This window comes from Papaver somniferum, unplaced genomic scaffold (assembly GCF_003573695.1).
Source record: "Papaver somniferum cultivar HN1 unplaced genomic scaffold, ASM357369v1 unplaced-scaffold_125, whole genome shotgun sequence".
Taxonomy (NCBI): Eukaryota; Viridiplantae; Streptophyta; class Magnoliopsida; order Ranunculales; family Papaveraceae; genus Papaver; species Papaver somniferum.
Genome location: NW_020621603.1, coordinates 18121944 through 18133551, shown reverse-complemented (window position 1 = coordinate 18133551; position 11608 = coordinate 18121944).

Below are 11608 nucleotides of genomic sequence, written 5' to 3'. Positions count from 1 at the left end.
GGGGGGGGGTACCTGGTTTTATTCTAAGTTCGTGATGAACCAACTTTGGGTCAATTCCCGGCATGTCCCCTAATTTCCAAGAAAAGATGTCCGCGTATTCCTTTAGAAGTTTGATTAACGCGGCTTCTCTTTCTTCATCCATCAAGGTGCCTATTCTGATAATCTTTGGATTTCCCTCAGTACCTATGTTGATTTCTTTAGATACTTCGACAGGCGTAAACGTGGGTTTTGGTTCCCCCAAGAGAGGAACATTCTTTGATTGCTATTTGGTGTGCTCTCCGTCTTCTTTTGTCGTGGAGGTGCTGGCTTCTGCGCTGCCAGTGGTGCTCACGTTCAGGAGGCTTTTTCCGGAGATTTCTTCCAGATATGTATCTATGGTTATTTCCTTATTTTTGTCTCTTTGGGACTGGTGGTTTTCTTCCCGCTCGTTATTGATATGATTATGTAAGGTCTTACATTCCCGTGCAGTTACTTGGTCTCCTTTAATTTCCATGACTCCCTGGGGTGTTGGGAATCGGAGATATTGATGGTAAGTTGCCGCTACTCCTTTGAGATTGTGAACCCATCTTCTTCCAATGATGGCGTTGTAAGGTGAAGGTGCATCTACGACGCTGAATCGAGTGTCCACTTTCATGGGCCCTGCGTCTACTTGTAAGACAATGTCCCCTAGGGGCTTTGTAGCTGCGCCGTTGAATCCGTAGATGGTGTAGTAATATGACAGCAGTTGCTCGTCGTTGAGTTCCATATGTTTGAACGTGTCATAGAATAGGACGTTGACTGAGCTTCCTCCATCGATGAGAATTTTCTTGACATTGCACCCTTCTATTGGGAGTGTGAGGACTAGAGGATCATTATGGTCTTTCATGTCTTCTTCCACATCGTCTGCGTCGAAGGTCATGGGCGCGTTCATCCATTGTTCGTGCTCGTTTACCTCTTTCCCATCGATCTTATAAAGCTCACAATAATCTTCGAATTGTTTTCTCAATCTCTTCCCAATCTGGGCGGTTAGGGATGGTCCTTGAATCTCTGAACATGAAATCGTGTCGAGGGTGCGGTTGCCTTCTGGTAATTGAACCTGCTTGCCTCTCTTGGTTCTATATTCGTTATCAATCTTTTGTATATATTGCTTCAGGTCTCCTGCGTTGATTAGTTTTTGAATCATTATCTTGAGATTTTTGCCCTTTTCTGTTTGATGACCGTTGAAACAACGGTATTCACAGTATTCCTTGGATTTTTATGATCTAGGAGGCTGCTTCCCTTGGACCATGGCCAATCGAATTTCTCCCTCCCTTTGATCTCTCTCAGGATGCGCGAATAACTGGTATTCAGCTTGGTATAGACTTGATCTTCAAATTTTCGATCATCTCTTCGTTATTTCCTTTCTGTGTTGGGACGCTCTTCTGTGATTCCTCTTTTGGACCCGCTGGCTTGATCCATGGAATTTGTGCGTGTGGGACGTTGAGTATGAGCTCTGGGATTTTCACGCTGAATTTCCTCTAACCTTGCATGCTTTTCTATGATTATTCGAAGATCTCTTTCGGTGGTAGGGATGGTCTTGTGGATCTCCACAAACAAAGGACCCATCCTGTCTATCCCCCATTTGTAGCAGTTGACACTAACCACAGGATCTACGTTGCCAATAGCTTGGCAAATCTTGTGCCATCTACCAGTGTATTCTATGATGGTATCTTTGTATTTCATCTCCAGCGATAATAGATTGTCCATGCCGGTATTGACAACCTTGTTGTACATGTATGTTGCCAGAAATTTTTCTGTGAGTTGGTCGTAGGAATCGATGGAGTTTGACGGCAGGTTATCGAACCATGATAACACGGACCCTTTTAGACTTGATGGGAAGTATCTGCACAGTATGGAGTCTTCATTATCCCAATGGGCCATCATTCGATTATAATATCGAAGATGAGCCACAGGATCAGCTGACCCGTCATAGCAATCGAAAGCAGGGACCGAACATTTCTGCGGTATAGAAGCCCTAGCCAAGTGTGGCGTCAGCGGGGTAGTATTTGCTTCCTTCATCACTTGCTCTAGTCTGCCTAGTTTTTAGCTCCTTGATTTCTGCCAGCATCTCTGCACGCAGATTTTCCATTGCGATCTGGTGTTCTTCACGAATGGTAGATTTTGCTCTTAGGAGGGTGGTACCGTCGTAGTAGTCCGAGTTCTCGGGATTGTACTCAGGGTCTGATCTTTGGCTGCTCCTTGCTCCTCTTCGGTTCAATGGAATCGGGTTGTTTGCTATCACCATTCTTCTATCTTGATTAGGTGGTACGCCTTGGAGTTAGCTTCGTCGCGTTGGTTTTCTACCTCTACGCTATGAATGATTCTTTCCTTGAGTGTTTGGTTCTCTTGTGCTAATATAGCCACAACAACTGCGTATGCCTTCTGGTTCTTCCTTAATTCTGCCAGCTCGGCCATCATCTGAGCGGAATGATTTGACCCTTGATTTGGTGTTCCTGCCCGTAATCGCTCATCGGCGGCTATGGTCTGTTCCTCAACCACGATCTGTATTACTGGCTATGATGGATCTAACCGTGCGCCCTGGGACCCCGACGGTTGTTGTGAGGGTTGACCTGCTACTATAAGAGGTTGCTTGGTCGGGAAAGGTATGTTCTCTTCGTTGGTTAAGGGCATCCCATAGAGGGGTTATTGTATTCCTGACTCTGCTACGACTTCCTGATGTTCCTGTAGTTGAGCATTGATTATTCTGGGAGCTCTAACCTTGGATCCGCCATCTCTTGATGCTCATGCTTTGGCTGCCACGGCATTTAATGCGTTTGCTGCGATGATGTTGGCATTGATGGGGGTCGTGCTTTCCGCATTATCCTGCGCCCTATCTGCTGCCTTCAGCTTTTCACCTCTCTGCCTACTCCTAGTTATCACTGGGGTTGTCCTTGGCATCTCTTTTGACGAAGCTTTTTCCTTCCTGATATCTTTGCTTCTCTCCATCTTTTAATATTTCCCTGAAAAAGAGAGAAAAAATCACGAAGACAATGGGTCCCACGTGATGTCTATTAGCGTTTTGAGTTCTCAAAGGTGTAAAATCTTGAAGATACGAAAGGCACCCATCAATGTAGATGACCGCAGATCTGTTCGAAGTTTTGATTTTCAAGGACGTGAAAACTTAGAAAATGCTTGAAAAATCAGATCTACTTAGATAAACGCGGATTTGTTCATAATTTTAGTTTTCAAAGGTGTGAAAACTTAGAAAATGCTTGAAAAATCAGATCTACTTAGATAAACGCGGATCTGTTCATAATTTTAGTTTTCAAAGGTGTGAAAACTTGTAAAATGCTTGAAAAATCAGATCTACTTAGATAAACGCGGATCTGTTCATAATTTTTGTTTTCAAAGGTGTGAAAACTTAGAAAATACATGAAAAATCAGATCTACTTAGAAAATGTTGAATGAGAACTTTGACATGAAAGACTTAGGCCCGCTGATGTCATATTAGGGATGAAGATTAGAAAAACTTATAATGGCTATAGTCTGAGTCAGTCTCATTATGTTGAATCCATACTTAAGAAATATAATCAGTTTGACTGTAAACCTGTTTGCACTCCATATGATTCTTCTTGCAAACTCATGAAGAATAAGGGTTTAGGTGTTAACCAACTTGAATACTCGAGAGTCATAGGAAGTCTGATGTATTTGATGAATTGTACGAGACCACACATTGCTTATGCTGTGAGTAGGTTAAGCAGGTATACTTGTAATCCAAGGAAGAAACATTGGGATGCACTTAATAGAGTGTTAAAGTACTTGAAGTACACAATGACCTTTTGTTTGAATTACGAAGGGTATCCGGCCGTCCTTGAGGGATTTTGCGATGCGAACTGGATAGCAGACTCAGAGGAGTCCAGTCAGCAAGGTTGAGTATCCTTCATGGAAAGTTTAATTATTTGAGCCTAAGCCCCATCCCCTTCGATGCTTTACTAACTATCAGAGAATTTCATTCTCTGTCCCTTCCCTATGGTGTTGATGTGATAGTGTGACTGCATGTGGAGGATGACTTTTAATTAAATCTTAATGAGTTCTATAGTTTCAATTTAAGATTGAAGTGGGGTGTAGCAGTAAACACTCTTGATGGAACTCACCTATCTGAATGAGGAAGTGGGTCGCTTCCAGGTAGAGTTGTTTATACGGTTTCTTTATATTTATTGTTTGATACATCTGACGTTTCTTCTATTGTTGCAAGACTCCAACAATCTTAACACATTATTATTCCTTGTAACAATGAGGAAGAACGACGTGAAGACCACAGAAGTATAATGGGAAGGATTTCAAGAGATGGCAATCCAAGAGTTGTTTTATCTAAGCCATCATGAACTGGATTATGTACTTGTTCTACATGATGAATTGATTAATGCTGAAGGTTTAACTGAGGAGGTGATCGAGTATAATAAGCGGTGTAATTTCTGGCGAAAATCATATCATGAATGGTTTGGAAGATACGATGTATTGATTTTTACAATGCTAAAGAAATTTCAGTGTCTATGATTTGTGAACTGCGTTAGAAGCAAAGTATCAAACGGAGACTGCAGGGAGCAAGAAATTTCTGGTGGCGAAGTTTATGGACTTCAAGATGACGAATGATAAGCCTGTTGTTGATCAATTCCTCGAATTTCAACATATTATTAATGAGATTCTTGCTGAGGTATGGTCATTGATGAGACGTTTCAAGTATCTGCGGTAATTGAGAAGTTACCAAGTTCCTGGTCTGAGTACAAGAAAAATCTAAACATGAAACTGGCGAGATCAACATGGTTGAATTAAGGAAGAAGATTCAAGTGGAAGAGTTGTTGTGCTCCAAAGATAGAACGTGTCTTCTTGCAAGGGACATGAGTAATAAAGCTCATATGACTGAACATAGATCTTCCAAAGCTGGAAAAGGTGAGAGTAACAATCATAACTCTAAGCGTGGTCCTCCCAAGAAAGGTATGTTTCGAAAACCAGAGTCTAGCATTACTAAATTAAGGGTGCTTGTTATGCGTGTGGAGTTACTGGCCATATGGCAGTTCACTGTAGACTTCGTAAGGACAAGAAGGATAATGCTAACTTGGTTGAAAAGAACAAGGATGAGTTTTCTGCTGCTGTAGTGTTTGAAGTTAATTTGGTGACCAATGTGATGGACTGGGGGTAGACTATGGTAGCTACCAAGCATGTTTGTGGGAACATGGACCTGTTCAACTCCTACCAGAGGGTAGGGGGGAGAGCGAAAACTCTATATGGGTAAATCATCTGCATCAGAGGTTGCGCAAAAGGAAAGGTCGTCTGAAGCTCACATATGGCAAGACTCTCACATTGAATGGAGTTCTTCATGTTCCATACATCTGCAAAAATCTTGTTTCTTGTTCTGTTTTAGATGATAAGGGTTTTAAAGTTTCAATTGAGTCTGGAAACTTATAGTAACTAAGGGCAATGATTATGTGGGTAAGGGTTATAAGACTGGGGGGTCTTTACAAACTTAATGTAACCTGTCCTGAAGTGAATTAAGTGAAATGATGATTCTTCTGCTTACATGTGTGTGTCATCGAATGTTTTGTCATGGTAGACTTGGTCATGTAAATTACAAATCAATGCATAAACTGGCTAGCGTGTGCTGCATACCCAAATTCACTTTAGATAAAAGTCATAAGTGTGAGATTTGCGTAGAATCTAAGCATGATAAGAAATCATTCAGGAAGAATGTCCAGAGAAACACTAAACTCTTAGAATTGATTCATTCAGACGTAATTGACATGAAGTCAGTTCAAACTAGAGGTGGTAAGAAATGGTTGTCACTTTTATATATGATTGTACGAGGTACTGTCAGGTTTATTTGCTTAGAGGGAAGGACGATGCCTTAGAAGTCTTTAAGATATATAAACGTGAAGTTTAAAACCAATTGAATGCTACCATTAAAACTTTTAGGTCTGACCGTGGTGGTGAGTATCTAATTCCTGTTGGAGATTTCTGTGAAGAACATGGCATAATACATGAAACTACAGCCCCTTATTCACCTCAATACAAAAGTGTACCTGATTGTAAGAACCGTACCCTTAAGGATATGATGAATGCCATGTTGATTAGTTCAGGATTACCTTTGAATTTGTGGGGGGAGGCTCCATCCTCTCAGCCAACTACATCCTGACAGAGTACCCTTTAAAGGATCATATAAAACTCCATATGAGTTATGGAAAGGTAACAACCATCTTATGATTACTTCAAAGTGTGGGGGTGCCTGGGAAAGGTGGCCATCCCTCCTCCTAAGACAAATAAGATAGGACCCAAAATCGTTGATTGTGTTTCTATAGGGTATCCTGAGCATTCTAGTGCTCATAGGTTTATGGTTGTGAGTTCTGAAATTTCTGACATAGGGTTGAATAATATCATGGAGTCTAGGGATGCTGAGTTCATTGAGAATGTTTTTCCTATGAAAGTGATTCTCGAAAGAGATGTTTAGATGATCCCCTAGAATTTCCATCATCCAGTCAGTCATTACCTTTAGAGGAAGATGAACCAGAAATAGAACCTAGAAGAGGTAAAAGGGTTAAACCTAAGAAAACCTATCCTGGTTACATTACATACCTAGCTGAGTCTGATCCTCAGACTTATACAGAAGCCATGACTTGTCCTGAAGCTCTGTGGTGGAAAGAAGCTTCAATTAGTGAAATGGATTTCGTTCGAGAAAACGGTACTTTTGAACTTGTGGATTTACCTCCAGGGTCTAAGGCCATAGGTTGTAAATGGATTTTCAAGAGAAAACATAATATAAATGGAACTATTGAAAAATACAAGGCTAGGTTGGTAACGAAAGGCTATAAACAGATAGAAGGTATAGACTTCTTTGATACATATTCACCAGTAAGTAGAATTAGCTCCATTAGGATGTTAATTTCTATAGATTCTGTCCATAACCTACAGATACATCAAATGGATGTAAAGACAGCGTTTTTGAATGGTGAATTAGATGAAGAAATTTATATGGAACAACCCGAAGGCTTTGTAGTTAAAGGTTGTGAGAAGAAGGTTTGTAAACTGAAGAAATCTTTGTATGGATTGAAACAAGCACCTAAACAGTGGCATGAGAAGTTTGATCATGTGATGATTTCTAGTGGTTTTAGAATTAATGAATCTGATAAGTGTGTTTATACTAAACTTGTCAAGGATGCCTGTGTGGTTGTATGCTTGTATGTTGATGATATGCTTATACTAGGTACAAACATGGATGTTATTAATACCACTTAGAAAATGTTGAATGAGAACTTTGACATGAAAGACTTAGGCCCGCTGATGTCATATTAGGGATGAAGATTAGAAAAACTTATAATGGCTATAGTCTGAGTCAGTCTCATTATGTTGAATCCATACTTAAGAAATATAATCAGTTTGACTGTAAACCTGTTTGCACTCCATATGATTCTTCTTGCAAACTCATGAAGAATAAGGGTTTAGGTGTTAACCAACTTGAATACTCGAGAGTCATAGGAAGTCTGATGTATTTGATGAATTGTACGAGACCACACATTGCTTATGCTGTGAGTAGGTTAAGCAGGTATACTTGTAATCCAAGGAAGAAACATTGGGATGCACTTAATAGAGTGTTAAAGTACTTGAAGTACACAATGACCTTTTGTTTGAATTACGAAGGGTATCCGGCCGTCCTTGAGGGATTTTGCGATGCGAACTGGATAGCAGACTCAGAGGAGTCCAGTCAGCAAGGTTGAGTATCCTTCATGGAAAGTTTAATTATTTGAGCCTAAGCCCCATCCCCTTCGATGCTTTACTAACTATCAGAGAATTTCATTCTCTGTCCCTTCCCTATGGTGTTGATGTGATAGTGTGACTGCATGTGGAGGATGACTTTTAATTAAATCTTAATGAGTTCTATAGTTTCAATTTAAGATTGAAGTGGGGTGTAGCAGTAAACACTCTTGATGGAACTCACCTATCTGAATGAGGAAGTGGGTCGCTTCCAATGAGAATGGAGCCGATTCTCTAAAGCATTTTGAGAAACAAGATATGTCCAGGACCAAAATGGACAAAACGACACAAACTTAGCAACACTTGGAGGATATCATGCATAGATGTTATTAGAATTACACCAAACGCTAGCAGTTCAAGACATAGTTCACTGTCTAGCTAGTAGTTCCGGTAACTTCTCTCTAAGAAAGGTTCAAGACCTCATGGACACCTTTGCCTAAATGGTATTTTCCGTACTATGATTTTTCGTTTTTTACCGAGATATCATTCATGTGGGGGATCGTTAAAGAAAATGAGTTATTTAATAAATGATTTTTTGGTCTTGGTGTGGTTTGATCTCATAACATAAGGGTCTAAGGATATTCACTCATTTTTGAGTGAATAAAATGGAACCTTTAGTCCCACATTGTGGAAAACTAAAGAGGTTCTCCACTATATTACCATGTTCTCATGGATATGTTGTAAAACAATGTGGGTGGAGCGGGTGGGGCGAAAAATACATGTTTCGACCCATGCCCATGCGCGTGTACCAAGCACCAAGTCCGTGTCTACTTGAAATTATTTTTTGCAAGTTTTTAACTTGATAAATAATTTATTTAAGAGTTTTATTAATGGAAAAAATTCATTTTTTTGTGTTTAATTGTTTTACAAGAAACAAAACTCGTTTTATAAGAAAAAACCTAAACCTAACTTGATTTGCAAGTTAATTTTCCTACAAATACAACTCGAAAATCTCTTTTCAAAACACACAAGCAGCGACCATCTCTAGGTCTACTTTTATTCATCTTCTTGCTTTTATTTTCGTGCGGCGTTTTACTTCCATCCCTGTTGCTGAGTTTAAGAGTGGGTAACTTGTATTGTGCTAATACAAGTTATATCGGGCAGTCTTATCCTGGACACATCTTCACACGTTGGGGTTTAACATTACTTTAGAGTATACCCGCGAACTAATGTGTTAAGGACAACTTGTTGAACCTGTGATTCTGCCCTCATCAATTTGTTTGTGGTAGAGTTGTTTGATACGGTTCTTTATATTTATTGTTTGATACATCTGACGTTTCTTCTATTGTTGCAAGACTCCAACAATCTTAACACATTATTATTCCTTGTAACAATGAGGAAGAACGACGTTGAAAGACCACAGAAGTATAATGGGAAGGATTTCAAGAGATGGCAATCCAAGATGTTGTTTTATCTAAGCCATCATGAACTGGATTATGTACTTGTTCTACATGATGAATTGATTAATGCTGAAGGTTTAACTGAGGAGGTGATCGAGTATAATAAGCGGTGTAATTTTCTGGCGAAAAATCATATCATGAATGGTTTGGAAGATACGATGTATGATTTTTACAATGCTAAAGAAAATTTCAGTGTCTATGATTTGTGAACTGCGTTAGAAGCAAAGTATCAAACGGAGACTGCAGGGAGCAAGAAATTTCTGGTGGCGAAGTTTATGGACTTCAAGATGACGAATGATAAGCCTGTTGTTGATCAATTCCTCGAATTTCAACATATTATTAATGAGATTCTTGCTGAAGGTATGGTCATTGATGAGACGTTTCAAGTATCTGCGGTAATTGAGAAGTTACCAAGTTCCTGGTCTGAGTACAAGAAAAATCTAAACATGAAACTGGCGAGATCAACATGGTTGAATTAAGGAAGAAGATTCAAGTGGAAGAGTTGTTGTGCTCCAAAGATAAGAACGTGTCTTCTGCAAGGGACATGAGTAATAAAGCTCATATGACTGAACATAGATCTTCCAAAGCTGGAAAAGGTGAGAGTAACAATCATAACTCTAAGCGTGGTCCTCCCAAGAAAGGTATGTTTCGAAAACCAGAGTCTAGCATTACTAAAATTAAGGGTGCTTGTTATGCGTGTGGAGTTACTGGCCATATGGCAGTTCACTGTAGACTTCGTAAGGACAAGAAGGATAATGCTAACTTGGTTGAAAAGAACAAGGATGAGTTTTCTGCTGTAGTGTTTGAAGTTAATTTGGTGACCAATGTGATGGACTGGTGGGTAGACTATGGAGCTACCAAGCATGTTTGTGGGAACATGGACCTGTTCAACTCCTACCAGAGGGTAGGGGAAGGCGAGAAACTCTATATGGGTAAATCATCTGCATCAGAGGTTGCAGGAAAAGGAAAGGTCGGTCTGAAGCTCACATATGGCAAGACTCTCACATTGAATGGAGTTCTTCATGTTCCATACATCTGCAAAAATCTTGTTTCTTGTTCTGTTTTAGATGATAAGGGTTTTAAAGTTTCAATTGAGTCTGGAAAACTTATAGTAACTAAGGGCAATGATTATGTGGGTAAGGGTTATAAGACTGGGGGGTCTTTACAAACTTAATGTAACCTGTCCTGAAGTGAAATTGAATGATTCTTCTGCTTACATGTGTGTGTCATCGAATGTTTGTCATGGTAGACTTGGTCATGTAAATTACAAATCAATGCATAAACTGGCTAGCGTAGGCTGCATACCCAAATTCACTTTAGATAAAAGTCATAAGTGTGAGATTTGCGTAGAATCTAAGCATGATAAGAAATCATTCAGGAAGAATGTCCAGAGAAACACTAAACTCTTAGAATTGATTCATTCAGACGTAATTGACATGAAGTCAGTTCAAACTAGAGGTGGTAAGAAATGGTTTGTCACTTTTATATATGATTGTACGAGGTACTGTCAGGTTTATTTGCTTAGAGGGAAGGACGATGCCTTAGAAGTCTTTAAGATATATAAACGTGAAGTTTAAAACCAATTGAATGCTACCATTAAAACTTTTAGGTCTGACCGTGGTGGTGAGTATCTAATTCCTGTTGGAGATTTCTGTGAAGAACATGGCATAATACATGAAACTACAGCCCCTTATTCACCTCAATACAAAAGTGTACCTGATTGTAAGAACCGTACCCTTAAGGATATGATGAATGCCATGTTGATTAGTTCAGGATTACCTTTGAATTTGTGGGGGGAGGCTATCCTCTCAGCCAACTACATCCTGAACAGAGTACCCTTTAAAGGATCATATAAAACTCCATATGAGTTATGGAAAGGTAAACAACCATCTTATGATTACTTCAAAGTGTGGGGGTGCCTGGGAAAGGTGGCCATCCCTCCTCCTAAGACAAATAAGATAGGACCCAAAATCGTTGATTGTGTTTCTATAGGGTATCCTGAGCATTCTAGTGCTCATAGGTTTATGGTTGTGAGTTCTGAAATTTCTGACATAGGGTTGAATAATATCATGGAGTCTAGGGATGCTGAGTTCATTGAGAATGTTTTTCCTATGAAAGTGATTCTCGAAAGAGATGTTTAGATGATCCCCTAGAATTTCCATCATCCAGTCAGTCATTACCTTTAGAGGAAGATGAACCAGAAATAGAACCTAGAAGAGGTAAAAGGGTTAAACCTAAGAAAACCTATCCTGGTTACATTACATACCTAGCTGAGTCTGATCCTCAGACTTATACAGAAGCCATGACTTGTCCTGAAGCTCTGTGGTGGAAAGAAGCTTCAATTAGTGAAATGGATTTCGTTCGAGAAAACGGTACTTTTGAACTTGTGGATTTACCTCCAGGGTCTAAGGCCATAGGTTGTAAATGGATTTTCAAGAGAAAACATA